The sequence below is a fragment of the Pleurodeles waltl genome, chromosome 9 (assembly GCF_031143425.1).
Source record: "Pleurodeles waltl isolate 20211129_DDA chromosome 9, aPleWal1.hap1.20221129, whole genome shotgun sequence".
Lineage (NCBI taxonomy): Eukaryota > Metazoa > Chordata > Amphibia > Caudata > Salamandridae > Pleurodeles > Pleurodeles waltl.
The window spans coordinates 1,145,286,178-1,145,308,760 of NC_090448.1; the positions used below are offsets into that span (position 1 = coordinate 1,145,286,178).

Genomic DNA, 22,583 nt, shown 5'->3' on the forward strand with positions numbered 1-22,583 from the left:
AAAAAAATATCCATGTAACCCATATGGAAGCAGGGCAAGTACACAATTTCCAAATTTAAAGATTTCCATTTAAAATGAATCTGTACCAATGACTGTAGTGAAGCAGGAAACACCTCAGAACAAATTAATGTGAAGATATTGCATACTTTTAATATTTCCCTAACTTGACAAAGTATGCTAACTTAGTAATGTTTGTGATTATGTTCTGTGTTTGTTATTTTTACCAAAATTCGTGGACAGAACATCTTTTGAAATCAACAATTTTGCTCTCACCTCAATTTTTTTGTCCCCTATTCTTTGCCCTTTTACTAACTAAATTAGGGATCCTGTTTCAGCTCAATGCTCGAGAACCTCCCCAGGCACCCGAGTGTCGAATTACTATCACCCTCTCACAAGCAAACATTTAAGCAAAAATGTTAAAATAAAGAGCTACTCTCGAAGTTCAGAATTAGCTCAAGTCCTACTTTACACAGAAATCGTTACTACCAGGTTTTCACTTAGTTTATGGAACCTGAAAAACCACTGCTATCACCACAAATTATCTATTTTTATTCTTCTGTATTATTAGTCTTATCGTTATCTTTTGAGTTTAAGATGAATGTTTCACCACTACCAAAGATTTACCTGTTTGGAGATTTAGACAGGAATCATCTTGGATCTTGTGCAACAGTTGTCTTCCTCTGCAAACTCCTCAAAGACTCATGTGTAGGCTTTCATATTTATTCACATGTTGTAATCGTACTTGGTGCTCACTAATGTCTGACGGTAGGCTGCAAACTTCTTTACATCTGTTGTGAAGAAGACAAGTGTCAACAAGAAAAGAAGCACAATGTTAAAGAAAAGCCAAGTTCATGGCTCGGTCTTTGATAAGTTTCAAGGACTCTGCAAAATACTTCAATACTCCAGAGCAAAACAAGTAAGTGACCGAGAGTCTGGATTCAATCGGGTAAGCCAGTGGTTCCCAAACTTTTTCGATCCCCGGCTCCTTTGACCTATTGGCCGTGTTGGCCACGGCTCCCCATTATGTTACTTTTTTTTGGCGGGTGGGGGAACGTAATCCCAGCCTGTACCTGTACCTACACTATTTACAGTTTGACTTCTTTATTCTCTCGTTCAGGTTCCTGAAAACCATTTATTTTAAACTATTTCTTTTCTTTTGTCATAGGGATATTATTAATGGTACTCTGGCGCCCTCCGCTGGTCACAATAATTAATGCAGGGGGTTTTGTTTCCAAAACCACAGTGAAAAGCTACCGATTAAAAGCACCTCCGAGTGGTTTCCAGACTGTGTGCGGCGCCCCTGGCTAATTTTGACGGCGCACCAAGGAGCAGCGGCGCACAGTTTGGGAACCACTGGGGTAAGCCCTCTCAGGCCTTAAAACTGCTAATAGCAGTAGTTTTACTCAAGTGGCCCAATACCATGTACAAATAGTTAAATTGAAAATTGAATTCAAGGTTTAGATCACAAGTAGGATACACCAAATAAATGAAGCTTACAAAAAAGTGATGGATGGAATGCCAGAATTAATCTCAGCCACTGCTAATTACTCAAGCCGCATCCCAATCCATCGATATTGCACATATCATGTCACATCAGTTTGGACCCAGGAATGAAAAATATCCTAGCTATCGTAACGGAAAGTTTCAATTCAATTAAGGACAGGGAGGCGATGATTAGGCTTTATCTTTCCTCACTTTAATGCACCAGCAGCCATTATTTTACAAGGAAACAACATTATAAATTACATTTCCCATGAACATGTGGCAAAGTAAAAACAGAGAAAGGAATAGTGTCCCATGACGGTCCAGCATTCCTCCTATAATAGTCCCTGGAAATCCTCTTCCTTCCTCTTTCTTTGTGCGACCCAGCCATGTGTAGACACTTCATTCCTGTTTGTTGGAATCTACCCCTATGAAAGAGATCAATGTTACAGAAACCCTCATGTAATGAAACATTATAAAGCACTGTAAGCATTGGAGCAAAGAAGTCTACAATTAGTTATAACTATACATTATCAACTATATGACGTTCCAAATCTATGCTGTAGGGATCTTCCCCATGTTGGAAGTGGGTGGGGCTAGGGCTAATCCACGCCTCTGTCTTTAATAGAATTGAACCTTTCCGCTACGATAGCTACAAAACTTGTCTTTCTATGTCAGGACACGTAGGAGAGGATTAGGCGAGTTCAAAGCTTAGCCACCACTAGAGTTGCCAGATTAGCGATAGGTTTGAAGTAAAATCTTTTGGAAGCAGAGTCGAAGTACAAGCCTGCAGATTTAAGAATGTCCTCCAATCTCGCCCCCAAAGAAAAAGCCTCGGACGCCATAGCATCCCTAACTCAATGAGCTCTAACTGGGACCAATCTATACCCGCTTCCTACATAGCCCATCTCACCGATGTAGCAATCGTAGGGGAAGAGACTGCTTTATAGGGCTTGGTCAGTGCGATCAATAACTACCGGTCACCTGGTGGATGGAGCTCTTCTGTCATAGCTTCGTATGGTTTCAGAGTTCTGACCACACACAATACGGACTCACAGAAAAACTTGGATAAGACACCAACTTACAATTACATTTGGTTTGTCAAGAAACATGGAAAGTAAACTACCTGTTATATCCAGAGCTCTCACGTCCGAAACCCTTCGGCAAGAAACAAGACATAACAAAGTAGCCAACTTAGAGGACCTCGAGAGATACTTGTTAGACTGCCATGCCTTGAACAAGTTGAGGACCCGATTGACGTCCCACAGTTTGGAGTACTGTGGTTCTGGCAGAATGGATAGCCTAGTACCACATAGGAGTTTACATACCAAGAGGTGCTCGCCCACAGGGTGACCTTCAATCGGCAGATGACCTGCTGAGATAGCTGAATGAAAGGTATTAATGTATCAATATGCACGGCCCTCTGAGGCTAGAGCCACCAGAAAGTTCAGGATGGGTGACAATGCCTGACCCCAAGGAATCCAACTTGCATTGTAGACACCAACGTATCCACCAAGACTAGGTGGATCAGTACCTCTTATTTGTGTTGTCTGGCAAGTAGGGAGGCAGCTTCTTCTGAGATGCCTTGTACTTTCCTGCGTTCCCTGTAATCCGCCAGGCCATGAAAGAGAGACCCCGATAGGGCTAGGGGATGAAGGTTGCCCTGGGATCCCCAAGGAGATCTGGAAACAGGGATTGGAAAATCCCAAGAAAGTTCCATCAGAGCTGGAAACCAAACTTCAGATCTCAACATCAGAGTGATGACAAGGTCCGTCCTCTGTCTTCAGACCTGAGCAGATAGCCACATTACTATTGCAAACAGGGAAACACATACCCTACCTCCGTGTTCCATTCCAGCAGGAACGTATCTGTGAATGTCACGTTGGCGTCCGGTCTCTTGCTCCAGTATCTGGGAAGCTGAGAGTCCACATGAGAGGCAAAGAGGTCTATGGAGAAAGGACCCCAACAATTCTGGATCTGCCAGATGCAGCATCCAAAGGCTGGCATCCCTCCAGTGACAGGAATGCCAGTATGTTATCTGACTGGTCCTCCACGGGAGGTTCTCTGCTGACACAGATTTGATGGGCCAGGCAGTACTCCCAAAACAAACGAGCTATGTTCAACAAGGCCTTGGATCGGGTTCCACCTAGGTGATTCACGTTGCGGGCCACCGCCACAATGTCCATCTTGAGGAGGATGGAACATTGCACTGTCCTTCGTCCAACAGTTCAAGGCGAAAGAACTCGCCATGAGTGCTAGGCAATATATGTGCAAAGACTGTTCTGTGGAACACCACCTTCCTCCTGTAGAAAATTCTCTGCACCAAGCTCCCCCCAGCCTGAACCACTGGCATCAGATTCTTTCACAAGATCCGGTTGAGAGCCAAAGATAGCTCCAGGCTTCCATGTACAAGATCCACCACTGCAGCTCTTCCCTTGCTTTCGCTGGGAGGGGAATTTACTGGGAGTAAGTGAGACCACTCAAAGTGCGAAATGTTTAGGTGCTACAGCACCTGGTTACTCAGGGGACCTGGACAGATCGCCTGAATAGGGGAAGACAGAAGGCACACAATCCAGCCAGATGACGCAGAGAAAGCTGCGCTTTCGCTAGGGTTCTCTTGAGCTTGTGACAAATCTTGGTCAATTTCTGAGAAGGAAGACATAGGACTGCCTTGACAGAGTCCACTTAACACACCAAGAACTGTAGGGGTCGGGACAGGATGACAGAAGATTTCTTGCTGTTGATCACAAATTCAGGAGATTCCAGGAGATGGACTGTCCACTGAAGTGGTTGTACCAAACACAGTGGACATCAGTTCATGAGGAGGATGTCTATGTAGACGATAAGGCGGACCTCCCGGGATCTTAGATGCTCAATTACTCATTTCAGCTGCTTGTTGAAACACCAAGGAGCGGAAGACCGGCGTAAAGGAAGGAAGGTGAATTTGTATATTTGAGATTCTCCTTTTAAACTGGAGAAAACGCCTGTGTGGCGGAAAAATGGGGACCGTCATGTAAGCGTCTTAAGTCCAAGCAAACCATCCAGTCTCCCTGTTGTAGGAGGTCTCTGAGGAGGTGAATACCTCCATCTTGAAATTGCAGAAGACCAACCATTTGCTGAATTCCTGGAGGTTGATCACCGTCCGGACGACGCAGTCTCGTTTGTCCACCAGGAAAAGGCTGCTGAGAAAATCTGAGGGATGTAGAGTGGAGGGGATTAGCGCCCCTTTTTCCAGGAGACTAGCAACTTCCTGGTCCAATAACCACTGTTGATGTAAGGGGAAAACCAGGGGCATTGTTCCCGCCCCGCAGGCTGGAGTCCTATAAAACTCTAATTGAAACCCTTTCACCCTCTGCAAGACCCAGATGTTGGATATCTCTTCCCAAGCCTGTAAAGAATGTTTGTTTGCCCCTGAGCATAAATCCCACTGAGACCTAAATGCTCACCCTGGGGAGTGGCATTGGCAATGAAGTCCCTAGAGCCACCACTGGAACCTCGCCAGCATGGGTAAGTTCCCAAACCTGGCAGCATCTTGCCACTGGTTCCTGTTTGTGTCTGCACCACGAGCAAAGGCTTGGAAGACGTTGCGGCCAGCCGAGAGCCCCCTGCCATGACTGGCTGCTGCAAAAACACGAGGGGCAAAGACCCTCTTCATTGAGGACTGAGTCTCGTCTAGGTAAGTAAAGGTATTGACAAATTTGCCTAGCTCCCTGACAAAAGGGTCGCCAAACAGGTTCCACTGGGCCTGCTTCCGAGTTGGCTAGCTCCCTCAGCTTGGGGTCAATCTTGAATAATAGGAACCTGAGGTATTTGGTTGAAACCACGCAGTTGGCATTGCTCAGGTACATGACAGTCCTTTGGGCCCAGTTAGAGAGAATCTCTGGGGAGATTAAGGATCCGGACGCCTTAAGCATTCTTTGCTATGTCAAGATCTTGGCAAGTAGTCCGGCCACATTCTCAATTTTATCTTGGCAGGATCGCCCGGACTGGTCGATCCCCTTCTTGGGATCCCAGATTTATTTTGTGTGTAAGGTGGCCATTTTGGAGTCGAACTCAGGAGTGTGAGTCACTTTGCCCTCCAGGAAAAGTCTAGGTCACTCCGCACAGAGGCAGCTCCTGGCCTCCTTTTCAAGGGCTTGCGCAAACGACTTGCCATATATGAAGCCACCTTGGGGACAGGGCACCAGTCCAAAAACTGGGCGTGTAGGAGATCATCTGGGTGTAACAGTAGGTGCAAGTTGCTTCTTTGGTCCAGTTAGGGTCCTCCTCCTGTTCCAGGTCCTTGGATAAGGGACACCAAGGCCTACTAGGGCCTGCATCACCATCATAGGCATTGGGAGAATCATCTCCGCAGAGGGATCATCAGGGAAGAGTTCACATGGGTTTCCCAGGGTGCCCGGAACAGTATGTGTGGGAGGGGCTTGAGATTGTATGAAGGTCCCTTTAAAGCAAACAAAGGTGTCAGGATCCACCACTGCATCATCTGCAAGCTTCCTCTTAGCCTCTAAGGTGCAAGGCTGCCTTGAAGGTTCGAAGGCCAGAGGCCCTAAGGTTCTTCCCTCAGACTGAGGGGTTTTTGGCTTTGCAACTGAAGTTGCCTAATTTTCTTCTCCAAGGGCACCACGAGTTAGGTCACCACCTTAAAGATGGAGGCATCCATCACCTGGCAGAAGTTATCGTCTATGTGCAGGTAGGTTATTCCTTCCTCCTCCATATAGGACTCTGCCTCTTTAAAATCTACCATCCTGCTCTGAGTAAATGGACAGGTATTCTCTTAAAAAAAAAAAAAAAAACTATATATATATATAAGCTGAGGAGCTGGGCCTTAAATATCAGGGGTGTCACATGAGGCAGTGCCCCCTTTAGTTATTATAGGAGGATCTAGACCTCAGAAGAAGGGGGATAAGGCAGGACTCAGGCCCAAATGAAAGGTAGATGACAGTATTACCCTTATGGGATTGTTGCCCGTTATACGTGGGCTGGGAGCCATCTGGGACGAGTCCCAGTAACTAATGATCACAAGGCTCAGGTTCGTGTATTGCAACGATTTTGACGGCCCCCACTCGCAGGTGCGGTCCGACAAGCTTCACTCCTGTTAGCATGAAGTCGACACGCCTGCCAGGTTGGGGGGGGGGGGGGGGGGGGGGGGGGGGGGGGGGGGGGGGAGCGTGTGAAGTGAGGCAAATTGAACGTGGGCCTCCTAGCGGTCGTAGACCGCGCCATGTGACTGAGCCAAGTCAACAGTGGCCGCATAAGAGGCGCTCGGGAACGCTCCCGCCAGATGAAATTTGCGAACAACAAATACATACAATATCTACCTCGCCCGCAGCAAACGCCGAAATAATGATAGAAGCAATTGCTCAGTGTAGCTGCAGGTGCCAGAGGACAGTAAACAAAAGAGAAAAGGTACTTATCTTCAGTGCTACTAGAGCATCAAAGAAAGAGGAAGGAAGAGGATTTCCAGGGACTATTATAAGATGAATGCTGGACCGTCACTGGGCACTGTTCCTTTCTCCGTTTTTACTTTTCTAGGTGTTCATGGGAAATGCAGTTTATAATGTTGTCTGCTTTTTAAATAATGGCTGCTGGTGCATTAAAGTGAGGAAAGATAAAGCCTAATCCTCGCCTCCGTGTCCTGACATAGAATTAAGGGTTAGCCAGAGATTCCTCAAAGAAACCAAATTACATGCAAGTGCTAGACATGTTAAGACCTTAGGTGAACCAAGTCAAATCTCACATCAAGACTGTTTAGAACACGGTCCACCCTGTCTAACCAAACTACTTTCCCTCTTAGGGTAATTACCCCAAACACCCGCTGAAAGAACACACGGACTTTTACACACTGGTCACCAAACATCAGATCTGTCTTTTGGATAAAAAAGAACCCAGACAAATCTAAGAATGCCCTAATACCCCTTTATTGAAGAACCAGGCATCTCTGAGCAACTGGATAACTATTTTAACATTAGTAATCTCCTGTGCTAGTCAAGAGTCTGAAAACAATAGTTGCCCAACAACATCAAACATTTGTCAACAATCACCAAATAATTACATCTATACAGCCTGGTATCATAGCTTGCCATGGGGCATAGACTGCGCTGAAATGACACCATAGGCTTCAGTGATGAGGGGGATACTTAAGTACTTCTCGACTTCCCAGCACCCTTAAACAATGGATTCCGCCCCCCCCCCCACACACACACACTTTATTGCAATGTTTAACCACCACCAGCCTTGTATACAAATATACAAAAGTTTCATGGTTTCATCCTTTCTTAGCCAATCACTGTCAACATGTTAGGATAGTTCCCTCCCCCACCCCCCAATATGTCGGAAGTGATCAAGATAGAATAATAAGGTACCAGAAGGATTATCATAGTCCCTCTCCCTTTTTGATATATACTTGCACCCCAACCCCCTTTACACATGCACCTGTAAGTCCATGAAGAGATTATTACACAAACTACATCCTAGTATATATAAACTTTTCTGTGAACGAAAGCCTACCTTTGTAGCCAGAGTACCTGCTGGGAAAAATGTATGACTGTCATCCCCTTCTTCAAAAACACTCAACAGCGATAAAGAGCTAATTATGTAAATCAGTTCCTAGGATCTACAACTCAGCTTCTCACCAGCTGGAGAAAAAAAAAAACAATGATTTATCTTGTCACACAGACACAAGTGAGACTATTCCTCTAGACCCTCTTAGTATATTTAAATAAAGTTAAGCCAATCCTACCACTCATACCAAGGCGAGATAGAGCATTGGTAATCTGAATCCTGATTAACATATCTGAACTACTGTAAAGCCCTTTGCCAGATCTTCCTTACCGACTAAATCCAAATACCTCAGAGCTCAGCAGTCTCACATACGCCTCAGCAGCCTCAATGGCTTGGTCTTGCATATCTCATATACATTCAGGTCTTTTAACCTAACCCAACAGGGACATCTATAACTAAAAACAAGCCCCTATGTACAGTCTCCAAATATGGTCCCTCTTCTTCAGAAGGAGCGCCTTTCTCAGTACAGACACCAACATTGTGGAATTCTGTTCCACAATATGCTAGGCTATTATTCAAACTCACAAGCTTCGTGGAAGACGTTGAAAACTATCTTGATTTGCAAGGTAGGATTTGACAATCCGCATCAGGAGACACTATCTGGTAGTGTGCTGAAGACATGTAGTAGTTAGTATGTCTCTCAACTCCCATTCCTCTAGCTTAACAAGACAATTATCTACATTTCACTACAAAAGTGCCCCGATATAAATTCCAAAATTCAAATGAACTTACTTCCTACCTTCTGATGCACTTCAATTCACACTCAGTCCCAGCATATAATGGGACAAATGCTATATAGTGGTACAAGGTAGATGCCAAAGTGTTTGTATAGAAATAGTTTAGCAGCTTGGATTTCAGAGTCATGTTTCCGCATTCCCAACTGATTGTTCTTGTTTTTCACAAGCTACAAAGAAACCTTATATTTTAACCAAAGCTGCATCGACCTGCCTTTCTGGACTTTCTGGCTTGCCCTGGGTTTTCTCTTGATCTCAATATAGAGTTCATGCATGTGCTTGGCATGACTGTTTCTCCCCAGTAAGAGCACTACTATTTTCTGCGGGTCTGTCTGAACACATGCAGTATCGCTACCACAAGCATAAAGTATTTTAGTATCCATCTCACCAGTCTGTGGGAAGACAGTTCATGGTGGCAGATGAATATCCTGGATGAGAAATGAAGAGCAGTTTCAATCACATGTAAGTCAAAAAGTCCTGGCAGTGAATAATGCGACAGACAGACAAGACAGACAGAGACACCCCCCCCGTAGTTCAAATCATGGGGAGAAGGTGCTACTCTGACTCAGAAGTCCCCTAGAAAACGAGCACATGAGTAAACGAGATGTGCCATGATGCCAACAGGCAGGAAACTAGCTTCTATGCACAAATACAAGTTCTCACCTTCCTCCCATGGAGACCAGCATCACACTACTTTAAAATTACATGAATACGGTTTTCATTGAATCAAAGCAAGGCATGAACCGTCGGGCTACATGATTAGTGTAAATACAACAACATTTAGCCTGTATCCCTTATCCCAACCCAGTTTTGGGAACTGCTCTTCAGAAAGGTCACAACACTGCCAGCAGGTGAAGTGTGCTATAATGGCCAACAGGGTGGTGAAAAAAGTGCACCTATAGGTTTGAAGGCAGTCAAGGGAGTTGTTCAACTAGTCAAAGTAGCCTTTAAGTCACAATAAATGTATGGTGCCCTTCTTGTCACCCGGGTACCTTCTTCCTGAGACCAGAACTTGAGTCTGCAAACTAGAGGTGGTGCGCCCCAGTACTCATCTACATGGTTCTGGTGGCACCTCAGTGCTCATCTCAATGGCTGTGGTGGCGCCTCAGTGCTCTTGTAAATGGTTGTGGAGCCACCTTAGTTCTCATTTACATGGGTTCGGGGCACCTCAGTACTCGTCTACATGGTTGTGGTGGCACCTTAGCAGTCACCTACAAGGTTGTACTGCCACCTCAATGCATGTCTACATGGTGGTGTTGCCACATTAGTGCTTGCCTACATGGTTGTGGTGGCACCTCAGCACTTATCTATATGGCTGAGCTGCCACCTTAGTGCTAGTCTACATGGCTGTGATGGCAACTCCGCACTTAACTACATTGCTGTGGTGGCACCTATCACTCATTTACATTGTTGTGGTCTCACCTCAGCACTCATCTACATGGCTGTGGTGGCACCGCTTGTCTGCGTGGTTGTGGTGACCCTCAGCAGTCATCTGCATGGCTATGGTGCCATCGCTCATCTATATGGTTGCGATGGCATCCAAGTGCTCATCTGCATGGCTGTAGTGCCACCTTAGTGCTCATCTGAATGGTTGTGTCAACACCTCAGGGCTGTGGTGGCACATCAACGCTCATCTGCATCACTGCAGTGGCACCTCCCCGCTATTCTAGATGGCTGTGGTCAATCAATCAGTATTTATAAAGCGCAGCAAATCACCCGTGAGGGTTTCAGGGTGCTGGAGTTTCTAGCTGCTTCGCAGTGCTCTGTTCGTGCAAATAGCCATGCCTTGAGTTTTTTCTGAATTCCCAGAGCAAAGCGGCGTTCCTGAGGTGAAGTGGAAAGATCGTTCCATGCTTTGGCTGCCAGCTGTACAAAGAAGGGTCCTCTGCTGTTAGATCGGTCGATCCGGGTAGTGTCTGCGAAGAAAATGGAGGTACATTGCAGGTGTCTGGTTGGTGGAAAGTCATTTGTTTGATGATGTATACTGGTCCTTCATTGTGCAGGGCTTTATATGCGTGAGCCAGCATCTTCAACTGGTATCTCTTCTGGATTGGGAGCCAGTATAGTTTCTCGAGGTGCAGGGTGGAGCAAGTCAATCTGGGGAGGTCAAGGATGAGTCTTGTCACTGAGTTTTGTATTGTATGAAGTCTTTCAGGAGGCGTGCAGTGATTACCACATAAACAGTGTTACGGTAGTCCAGCCTGCTGGTTACGAGGGCTTGAGTGACGGTTCTTCTGGAGTCGATTGTAAGCCACCTGAAGATCTTATGAAGCATGTGCAGGGTGTGGAAGCAGGCAGACAAGACTGGGTTTACCCGTTTCTACATAAATAACTCGCTGTCCAAGATGATGCCAAGGTTGCAGGCATTGTCTGCCGCAGTGGGGAAGGGCCGAGCTCAGCAGGCCACCAAGTGTTCGAGGGGCGAAGAGTCATTCTCAAAGATGAGGACTTCCATCTTGTCTGTGATGAGCTTGAGAAAATTGTCCTTCATCCAGTCGGGGACGTTCACCATACATCTGTGGAAGTAGGTTCTGGTGATGGAGGGGTCTGTTGACAGCAAAAGGATAAGCTGGGTGTTGTCGGCATAGGAGACTCTGTTGAGTCCATGCAATCTGACTGTTGGCCAGGGGGGTCTTGTACGCATGTTGAAGAGGGTGGGGCTGAAGTATCCTTGTGGAATGCTGCAGATTATCTTCTGGGTACGGAGGTGAATGGTGGGAGACAGATTCTCTGGGTTCCTCCAGTGAGGCATAAGGCAAATCACTTGAGAACATCTCCCTAAATTCCAATTTAGTGGAGTCTGTTGATCGAGATGAAGTGGGATACAGTGTTGAAGGTGGCTGACTGGTCCAAGAGGATGAGGGCTACTGTTTTGCCGTGGTCTAGGGCCCTTTTGTCATCAGTGGGTGCGATCAGGGATATCTTGGTGCTGTGGTTGGCTCAGAATTCAGATTGAGAGGGGTCAGGAGGTTGGAGTGTTCCAAGTGTTAGGTGAGTTGCTTGTTGACTGCCCTTTCGAGGACTTTTGCCAGAAAGAGGAGCAGGGAGATGGACTGGTAGTTCTTCAGATCGGCTGGATCAGAAAATGGTTTCTTCAGGAGGGGCCTCACTTCCGCATGTTTCCAGTCTTCAGGGAAGGAGGCTGTGGTGATGGAGGTGTTCAGAACTTTGAGTTTGCCACTATTCGTCTTGCTGCCAAGGTTTTAAGATGTGGTGGGGACATGGGTCCTCTTGAGTGCATAAAGTTCATGATGGAGATTGTGACTTGAGTTGTGGTGGCATTTTGATGCTCTTCTACATGGCTGAGGTACTGCCTCAACACCTATCTACATAGGTATTGTGGCACCTCAGTGCTCATCTGCAGGGCTATGGTGGCACCTCAGTGCTCCTCTACATGGATGTAATAGCACCCCAGTCCTAATTTACAAAGATGTGGTGCCACCTCAGTGTTCTTTTACATGGTTGTAGCGGCACCTCAGTGTTTATCTACGTGGCTGTGGTGGCACCTCAGGGCTAATCTACATGGTTATGGTGGCATCTCAGCACTCTACATGGCTCTGTTGGCGTCTCAGTGCTACTCTACACCGCTGTGGTGCCACCTTACTGCTGTTTCACAAGGTTGCAATGGAGCTGCAGTGCTAATCTGCATGGCTGAATGAAGTCATCTATATAATGAAGGATTCAAAGCAGGTGTTTTAAACGCAATACACAACCATACTACCAAACAGACAATAAAACAAGAAATATATAAACTAATACATCAATGGGTCTGAGCCAGTACCGCTTAGCAGTTTCATTCACAGCTAAAACTAAATGTAATTGAAAACAAAGCTTTAAAAAGCAGTGAATAATGTCACACACACACACACACTCTGCACTTCACATCATGGGGAGACAGTGCGATAAAGGGGATGGAAAAGGTTTTAAATACTGTGTATCAGTATGCGGATCAACACTATCCAGATGCTTTACATTATCTACAAAAACAAATCCACTGGATATTAGTATATTCTGTGAACTTCAAAGTACTATCTATTTATAGCAAAGCTATAAACTAAAGAAAGCTGCTGTCACATTCCTCAGTTTTCAGTGGCATTCCTGCAGACCACAAGGCTACAAGTCAACAAGTCAACAAGTCAACAAGTCAACAAGTCAACAAGTCAACAAGTCAACAAGTCAACAAGTCAACAAGTCAACAAGTCAACAAGTCAACAAGTCAACAAGTCAACAAGTCAACAAGTGCTAGGCTTTTTACCCCACAAATTTTTAGCACAGCTAGGAAAAAAAATGTTTCTTAATTACGTGGAATTTAAACTAGATGATGACAAACCTAGAGAATTTACTATCACCTAGCTCTGGAAGATCGACTAATAATGGGTTTCACTGATCCAGAGTCATACGTGCTATTAAAACTAATATTTATAATAAAATCGATACATAGACTCGCTTTTTTCTACAATGCTTACTACCATAAGTAAGCCATTTCTAAGCACTGAAAATAAATGGTGATCCTATTGTTCCATTTAACAGTACACAGTACAGTGATCAATCTAGGTAGAATGAAACAAACTTGCCCTCCTGGGATTTAAATGTGAAGTCATGAAGACCTTATGGAAATTAAGCATGACTTCTGACAGTGAGGAATCTCCAACTGCTTGACTAAAGACTCCGGTTATTCAAGGGCACTGATCATTCACTGAACTAGGGACCTTTTGTGAGGTGATACCAAACACATTTTTACCTTAACAAGTATGGAAATGGACTACTTCCAAGCTTTGGAGTGAACTTTGAGGGGCAGACTACAAGCCCCAGGCTGCCCTGCCAGTGAGGTGAAGGCAGGGAGCTTCTCCGCGCATAAGAACAGTGCCGAAGTCCACAGCGCAGGATGCACCAGGGTATGTACCCAGGACAAGACCAAGCCAGTCATCGGCCAGGACCGGAAATTTCTGTCCTCACATTTTTCGGATGATCTTGCCTGTCTTGGGCGGGTAAGGCATATGCAAGTTCTACTGGCATTGTGGGGAAAAGGAAGTATACGGTGCAAGTTAATAATAAAGATAGTACTGGTTCTTCTGCTCGATTGACAATTGCAAATTATTTATCATCAGACATGGGAGTTATAGAGACAGAATTGGAGCAAGTGGAGGAAAAGATTGGGGCACTACAGAAATTGACGCAAAAGCCGCCAGTGGAACCACTTGTTCTCATTAAATAGATCACACCCAAACACCCATCCCGAAGGCCCTCGGATACAGATCTTGTTCAGGATGGGTAAAAATTGCACTCCCCATACACTGGCATGCAGGCTGTGATCTCAATGGGGGACATAATCTAGTCTTCCTTGGTGGGTTCCCCACCGATAAAAAAAGAGAAGGGAGGGGGAGAAAAAGCATGTGGGTACCTTAGGTCAAGAAAAGGGATGCAACACACATGCAACAGAAAAGAGGGGGGAGCAGTTGGCCGATAAGCCAAAGGAATGCATCTTGGGAAAGGATGCATTCATTTACTTTATCCACAAAATTGATTCTGCATTAAATTTGTTTTGCATATCTCTGGAGGAAAAATTAATTAAGCTGATTGCTGAGAAGATGGACCATTTGAAAGTCTTTGTGGCCAGCTCATTATCACAAATCGCAAATAAGGAGACAACTATGTAGGGGAAAAACCCCAAAGTGTGAAGGCTGCAGAAAATGCAGATAACAATCCATACAGACCAAGCATAAGGGAGTTTTGGCCCACCCACAAGCCAAGCTACAAATTCTCAAATGGAGCAGACATACATCTCGAGAAACCAAAACCTGTTTCACTCTAGGCGCTCAAATTCCCCGCACCAATTTAGAAGGGCCCTCTGCGTTTGCCATCTGAGAGTGTGCTGTATGTCCTGATTCTAGAGAATTTGCCTCCTTTAGTCCCGATTGATAAGGAACACACAATGGCTCTGATGAGAAAGTCAGCCCATTGGCTGAGGGTAAAATCTGGTTTCTCAGAGGACTTCAATAATACAATCCTTTTTTCACCAAGAGTGAAATGGGTGGGCCCAACAAGGAAATCTTCCACAGGAGACTGTGTAGTGATTAATTTCAAATAACCCCGCCTGGTGAGGCAATTGTTGGCTGATTTGCATTATTTTACTGGGACCAAAGAAGGGATACAAGTCCTCACGCTAGTCTATTTTTACAATCCATCTGTATTAGTCACAAATACCCCTAAAGAGACACAAGGCCTTAAGTTAGGTTTCCCGTCCTTACAAGCTCAACTAAATGTCCCCACCTCAAATCATTGAGACATTCAGTTCCTTATTTACAAATGACTGACTCCTGAATCATGTGAATTCCTTGCAAGGAAAGGGCGATTTAGGTGATATAGGAGAAGTAGTTCAAGAACAGTTTTTTCCACAGGGAGTTGCGTTCTCCTCAAGTTCACCACTCAAAGGCTTTGCCCAGACCTCAATTATGGAAGAGACAAACGTTAGAGGAGGACAAACACCTTCAACATTGATTAACTGGAACATTGCAGGTGTCCGGTCGAGAGTACTTAATTGGGACTGGTTAACCTTTGTGACCATGTATATCACCATTTGTCTCCAGGTGACAGTTGACTGATCCTTTTTATTTGCATGGCTATTTAACCCTACATCAACCAGTGATTCAGTCTCCAAAAGGTAGGGCTAGAGGTGGTGTCACTACGCTTATCTCCCTTAATTTAGTAAAATGAAAGGCAACTTTACAATGGTCTTCACCCTACTTCATGTTTGTTTTAATATTGATTGAGGGGAGAAAAGCTATTTTATTAATGTATTTTTATAACATACCGTATGCTTCCTTAAATAGAGTTGTTGAGGATGCAATAGATTTCCTCGATTCCTCCTCTTGACTTCGGGTTCATGAGGCAATCATGCGCTGGGTAGATTTTAATACGCCTTTATGCCAAGTAGAGGATTCCAATTTGTGTAGGTTTCCAATTAAGGGCAGAGAACTTGGGACTCATTTTTGACGCACGGAAGCAAGGGATGCTTTGGACACTTATTAGTAAATATGATCTTTTTTCCACACTGAGGTGGTGTCTCAAAATAACTAGAATATCCCCACTTTTACAGGGAATTCCCAAGGGAGCTCCACAGATTTTATTCTGATTAGTACAGATACCTCGCATTTAATCCAGGATTTTAAGACCATCCCACACTGCGCTAGTGACCATAATTCTTTGTGCATCAAACTAGGATACGATATTAAACTAGACTCAGGAATAGGGAAAGGGGTGGAAATCTTGCTTTTGACAGAATTGCAGGCATGCAAATTAGATGGGAAAAGGTGGATCAAGTGGCATTTAATCAGAGAATTATAAAAGAATTTAAAAGCTATTACCACTTGCTTAGCAAACCCACTAAATCATGAACTTGTAGTTCGAGAATATGAGCAGTTATGCAGTGCTATTTCTGCTGCACTAGTTATTGATAGGTGTAGGAAGTTGGCTCTGTATATACTATTTCAAAGTAAGAAATAGTGTGCACAGAGTCCAAGGGTTCCCCTTAAAGGTAAGATAGTGGCAAAATTAGATAATTCTAATGCTCTATTTTGTGGTAGTGTGGTCGAGCAGTAGGCTTATCGGAGGGTAGTGTTAAGCATTTGTTGTACACATACAGGCAATAAATGAGGAACACACACTCAAAGACTTACTCCAGGTCAATATGTTTTTTATAAAGACAAATATATTTTCTTAATTTATTTTTAGAACCACAAGTTCAGGATTTGAAGTAAATACATAAAATGCAAGGTACTCCACACAGGTAAGTTAGGTACTTTGAATTAAAACAATATCATATACAGTCTTTGTTAAAATGGCAATAAGCTATTTTAAAAGTGTACACAGTGCAAAAAACAACAGTTCCTGGGGGAGATGGGAGATATGTAATGGTTAGATTGTGAGATAAGTACAAGTCTCAGTTCCTGGGCATAAGTAGGCACACAAAACACACCCTCAGCGGCACAGGGGTGGCCGGGTGCAGTGTGCAAAGCAGGTGTCGGGTTTTAGATAGGAAACAATGGAGGGACCCGGGGGTCACTATCGGTGCAGGCAGGCACAGGGGGGCTTCTCGGGAGAGCCACCACTAGGGCTAGGCAGAGGGTCGCCTGGAGGTCACTCTTGCACTGAGGTTCGGTTCCTTCAGGTCCTGGGGGCTGCGGGTGCAGTGCTTGGTCCAGGCGTCAGGTCCCTTGTTACAGGCTGTTGCGGTCAGGGGGAGCCTCTGGATTCTCTCTGCAGGTGTCGCTGTGGGGGTCCAGGGGGGTCGTCTCGGGCTACTCACGGGGTCGCAGTCGCCGGGGAGTCCTCCCTGTGATGTTGGTTCTCTGGATCTCGAGCCGGGGGCGTCGGGTGCAGAGTGGGAAGTCTCCCGCTTCCGGCGGTAAGAGTGAGTTCTTTGAAAGTTGCTTCTTTGTTGCAAAGATGTAGCTGTAGTTGAGCAGAGCCGCTGCTCACTGGAGTTTCTTGGTCCTGGGGTCAGGGCAGCCCTCTGAGTCTTCAGAGGTCGCTGGTCCCTGTTGGATGCGTCGCTGGTTGCAGGTTTTCGACTCTGGAGACAGGCCAGTAGGGCTGGGGCCAAAGTAGCTGTCGTCGTCCGTCATCTCTGCAGGGCTTTCAGGTCAGCAGTCCTCCTTTGTAGTTCTGGCTGCAGGAATCTGATTTCCTGGGTTCTTCGGTGCCCCTAAATACTACATTTAGGGATGTGTTTAGGTCTGGGAGGGCAGTAGCCAATGGCTACTGTCCTGGAGGGTGGCTACACCTTCTTTGTGCTTCCTCCCTGAGGGAAGGGGGGCACATCCCTATTCCTATTTGAGAATCCCCCAAAACTAAGATGGAGGATTTCTAAACACAGGGGTCACCTCAGCTCAGGGCACCTTAGGGGCTTGTCCTGACTGGTGGGTGACTCCTCCTTGTTTTTCTCATTATCTCCTCCAGCCTTGCTGCCAAAAGTGGGGGCAGTGGCCAGAGGGGTGGGAATCTCCACTAGCTGGGATGCCCTGGGGCACTGTAACAAAGGGGGTGAGCCTTTGAGGCTCACCGCCAGGTGTTACAGTTCCTGCAGGGGGAGGTGTGAAGTGCCTCCACCCAGTACAGGCTTTGTTCCTGGCCACAGAGTGACACTGGAACTCTCCCCATGTTGCCAGCAACTCGTCTGGAAGTGGCAGGCTGGCAGAAACTGGTCAGCCCCACACTAGAAGTCGGGTTGGTATTCAGGGGACATCTCTAAGATGCCCTCTGGGTGCATGTTACAATAAATTGCACACTGGCATCAGTGTGCATTTACTGTGCTGAGAAGTTTGATACCAAACTTCCCAGATTTCAGTGTAGCCATTATGAACTGTGGAGTTTGTGTTTGACAAACTCCCAGACCATATACTCTTATGGCTACCCTGCACTTACAATGTCTAAGGTTTTGCTTAGACACTGTAGGGGCATAGTGGTCATGCACATATGCCCAAACCTGTGGTATAGTGCACCCTGTCTTAGTGCCGTAAGGCCTGTTAGAGGGGTGACTTACCTATGCCACAGGCAATTTCTCCCCACCAGCACACACAAGCTGTGAGGGAGGCAGTGTGCATGTGCTGAATGAGGGGTCCCCAGGGTGGCACGAGACGTGCTGCAGCCCTTAGAGACCTTCCCTGGCATCAGGGCCCTTGGTACCAGGGGTACCAGTTACAAGGGACTTATCTGAGTGCCAGGGCTGTGCCAATTGTGGAAGCAAAAGGTACAGTTTAGGGAAAGAACACTGGTGCTGGGGCCTGGTTAGCAGGGTCCCAGCACACTTTCAATCAAAACTTAGCATCAGCAAAGGCAAAAAGTCAGGGGGTAACCATGCCAAGGAGGCATTTCCTTACAATAGGTCAAAATCAGCACCAGTAACACACCACTGGTTTAATGCCGCTTGTATGGCAGCACACAAAAACTTTTTTTTAAAGCACTTAAATCAATTCCTTGTTCCCATGAAGAAGTTAAAAAGGCAAGATGGATGCCAGTACAAGGTCATATTAGAAGAGAGGAAATCTGAAATTAGAGTTAAGGCTTGGGGTGATCTAATGGCAGCCACCTCAATGAAGTATACCTCCAAGTTCTTGGGGGGATAAATCACCCATATTTCTCTGAGCAAGAGACAAAATCAGTTGAATGTCTGATTCTAGAAGAGGCTGGGTACATTATTTTTCAGGGGTTTTTCCGTCTGATAAGGAACAATTTCAGGTAGGGAATGAAATAAGACATTCTCACTTAGAATTAAACCCAATGACATTAGATACTCCTATCGATCTACAGGAGGTTATGAGAGCAATAAATCGATCTACGGGAGGGAAAGTGCTAGGGCCCGATTGGGTCCCTGTTGATTCATTTAAAACAAAGGTGCAAGTTTTGGGATTCAATGATCACAAATGTCCTACGGAGCACAGTTGAGAGCAATATTCCGTCTTCATGGAAACTGGCCATAATTTTCCCTTTTTTTTTTTAAAAGGTGATAAGCCAAATCCAATTTGTCATAGGCCAATTTCCCTTATTGACTCAATTGCAAAAATATTAGGACAAGTGTATCTTTCACGTTTGGAGGAGAGGGCATTGGAGGAAAAGATCCTTTCCCCAATTTAGTTTTGCTTCAGGCCATGTTTAAGTACTGTGGACAAAGGTTTAAATTTGCAACTTATTATCAGCATATATGTATCAGTTGAAAAAGAAGCCATTAACATGGCCTTCATAGACCTTTTGAGTGCATTTGATCTGGTAAACAGAGAAGCTTTGGTACATAAAGGAGCCGTTGGGCATCGATCTAAAAATGCTGAATTTAATAAAACACCTACATGCAGACCGAAAAGTGACAGTTTGGTATGGTTCAGAAGGTGAGAGAACACTCCCAATTCCCTCAGGGCAGGGGGTAAGGCAGGGTTGCATTTCAGCCCCTTTATTATTATTACTATCTATCTATCTATCTATATATATATCAAACCAAGGCCCTTCAGGGTTAGAGTGACGCATAAATTATGCAAAAAACAAAGGAGAACTCTGGGAATTTCCCAATTTTAGGTGGAGAGCTGCTCTAGTAAGGAGCACCCTGCAACACCAGCGACACTCTAGATTTGCTCATATATATATATATATATTTGCCAAGCAAAAGGTCAGAACAAAAAAAGTCTCTGCAGCGCACTCAGCTGCCAGTACCGGTGACAGGAGACCACCCTCAGAACAATTATATATCCGAAGGAAAATATTCACTGCATTCCAAAGAATCCCAATGTTGCGTTTTTATTAGAACAATCAGCAACCACCAAAGTGTTTCAACTCCTCTTGAGTCTTGCTCACGGCCAGTGAGTTTAATTACGCTTGCCCTAAATAGTAAAATTCTATCCTCCTAATTACAATGCATGTATTATTCTTTCAGATCGACGTATTGTCCCTAGATGTTTGAACATTAGGATTCTTTGGAGTGCGGTGAATATATATATATATATATATATATATATATATATACACACAGGGAGTGCAGAATTATTAGGCAAGTTGTATTTTTGAGGATTAATTTTATTATTGAACAACAACCATGTTCTCAATGAACCCAAAAAACTCATTAATATCAAAGCTGAATATTTTTGGAAGTAGTTTTTAGTTTGTTTTTAGTTTTAGCTATGTTAGGGGGATATCTGTGTGTGCAGGTGACTATTACTGTGCATAATTATTAGGCAACTTAACAAAAAAAAATATATACCCATTTCAATTATTTATTATTACCAGTGAAACCAATATAACATCTCAACATTCACAAATATACATTTCTGACATTCAAAAACAAAACAAAAACAAATCAGTGACCAATATAGCCACCTTTCTTTGCAAGGACACTCAAAAGCCTGCCATCCATGGATTCTGTCAGTGTTTTGATCTGTTCACCATCAACATTGCGTGCAGCAGCAACCACAGCCTCCCAGACACTGTTCAGAGAGGTGTACTGTTTTCCCTCCTTGTAAATCTCACATTTGATGATGGACCACAGGTTCTCAATGGGGTTCAGATCAGGTGAACAAGGAGGCCATGTCATTAGATTTCCTTCTTTTATACCCTTTCTTGCCACCCACGCTGTGGAGTACTTGGACGCGTGTGATGGAGCATTGTCCTGCATGAAAATCATGTTTTTCTTGAAGGATGCAGACTTCTTCCTGTACCACTGCTTGAAGAAGGTGTCTTCCAGGAACTGGCAGTAGGACTGGGAGTTGAGCTTGACTCCATCCTCAACCTGAAAAGGCCCCACAAGCTCATCTTTGATGATACCAGCCCACACCAGTACTCCACCTCCACCTTGCTGGCGTCTGAGTCGGACTGGAGCTCTCTGCCCTTTACCAATCCAGCCACGGGCCCATCCATCTGGCCCATCAAGACTCACTCATTTCATCAGTCCATAAAACCTTAGAAAAATCAGTCTTGAGATATTTCTTGGCCCAGTCTTGACGTTTCAGCTTGTGTGTCTTGTTCAGTGGTGGTCGTCTTTCAGCCTTTCTTACCTTGGCCATGTCTCTGAGTATTGCACACCTTGTGCTTTTGGGCACTTCAGTGATGTTGCAGCTCTGAAATATGGCCAAACTGGCATCGTGGCAGCTGCACGCTTGACTTTTCTCAGTTCATGGGCAGTTATTTTGCGCCTTGGTTTTTCCACACGCTTCTTGCGACCCTGTTGACTATTTTGAATGAAACGCTTGATTGTTCGATGATCACGCTTCAGAAGCTTTGCAATTTTAAGAGTGCTGCATCCCTCTGCAAGATATCTCACTATTTTTGACTTTTCTGAGCCTGTCAAGTCCTTCTTTTGACCCATTTTGCCAAAGGAAAGGAAGTTGCCTAATAATTATGCACACCTGATATAGGGTGTTGATGTCATTAGACCACACCCCTTCTCATTACAGAGATGCACATCACCTAATATGCTTAATTGGTAGTAGGCTTTCGAGCCTATACAGCTTGGAGTAAGACAACATGCATAAAGGTGTGTGTGTGTGTGTGTGTGTGTGTGTGTGTGTGTGTGTGTGTGTGTGTGTGTGTGTGTGTGTGTGTGTGTGTGTGTGTGTGTGTGTGTGTGTGTGTGTGTGTGTGTGTGTGTGTGTGTGTGTGTGTGTGTGTGTGTGTGTGTGTGTGTGTAAATGCTATATGATTACCTGCTTAGGAATGGGAAGGGCCTCCCTCCCTAGGATGGGGTGGAGGCTGCTGCCGGTCCTATTATATGCAGATGATGCAATACTGAGTTTGCGCACAGCAAATGGCCTTCAAGGCCTCCTAGATATTTTTCAGCTTTTATGCAGGATGTAGATTTGATAAATCTTATGTTATGTTATGCCAGGTGGCCCCATGAACACTAGGACTAGACAATTTAGAATGGGTGGGGCTGTCCTTAAGAAGGTGAAGGATTTTTATTATTTAGATATGCATTTGAGTTCCTCCCTGTTATGGAATTCCCACCTATAGGTCAAGACCCAATAATTTGAAAGTAACATACAGGCGATCTTTCGAATTGCCTGCAAATTAGGTCACAAACCTATACCCCAGATGGTTACCCTCTATAAATCTAAATGTGCAATGGCAGCCACATATGGGGTGGGTATTTGGGGCTTCGGCAAGGCAGATTCATTACAAGTCTGAGAAAAGATTTGCACAAAGATTGTTGTCCGTACCTAAGAATGTTGCAAACATTATTTGTCTGGAGCAACTGGGTCTGCAGTACCTAGAGGATCAGACTGCGGTCTCTCCACTCCTACTCTGGACTAGATGTTAGAGAGACCCAGA

General features: G+C 45.0%; 1 protein-coding gene across 7 annotated transcripts in view; it reads right to left on the reverse strand.

Annotated features, from left to right (window-relative positions):
- The window catches only part of SIPA1L1 (signal induced proliferation associated 1 like 1), a 701,300-nt gene that overhangs the window by 477,078 nt on the left and 201,639 nt on the right, over positions 1-22,583 (reverse strand). For 5 of the 7 annotated variants that reach the window (XM_069208954.1, XM_069208957.1, XM_069208956.1 and 2 more), the window contains exon 3: positions 625-788. The exons of the other annotated variants lie outside the window; for them this stretch is intronic. The gene's annotated coding sequence lies outside the window, so the exon portion shown is untranslated. The remainder of the gene's footprint in view (positions 1-624; positions 789-22,583) is intronic. 7 annotated transcript variants of the gene reach the window in all.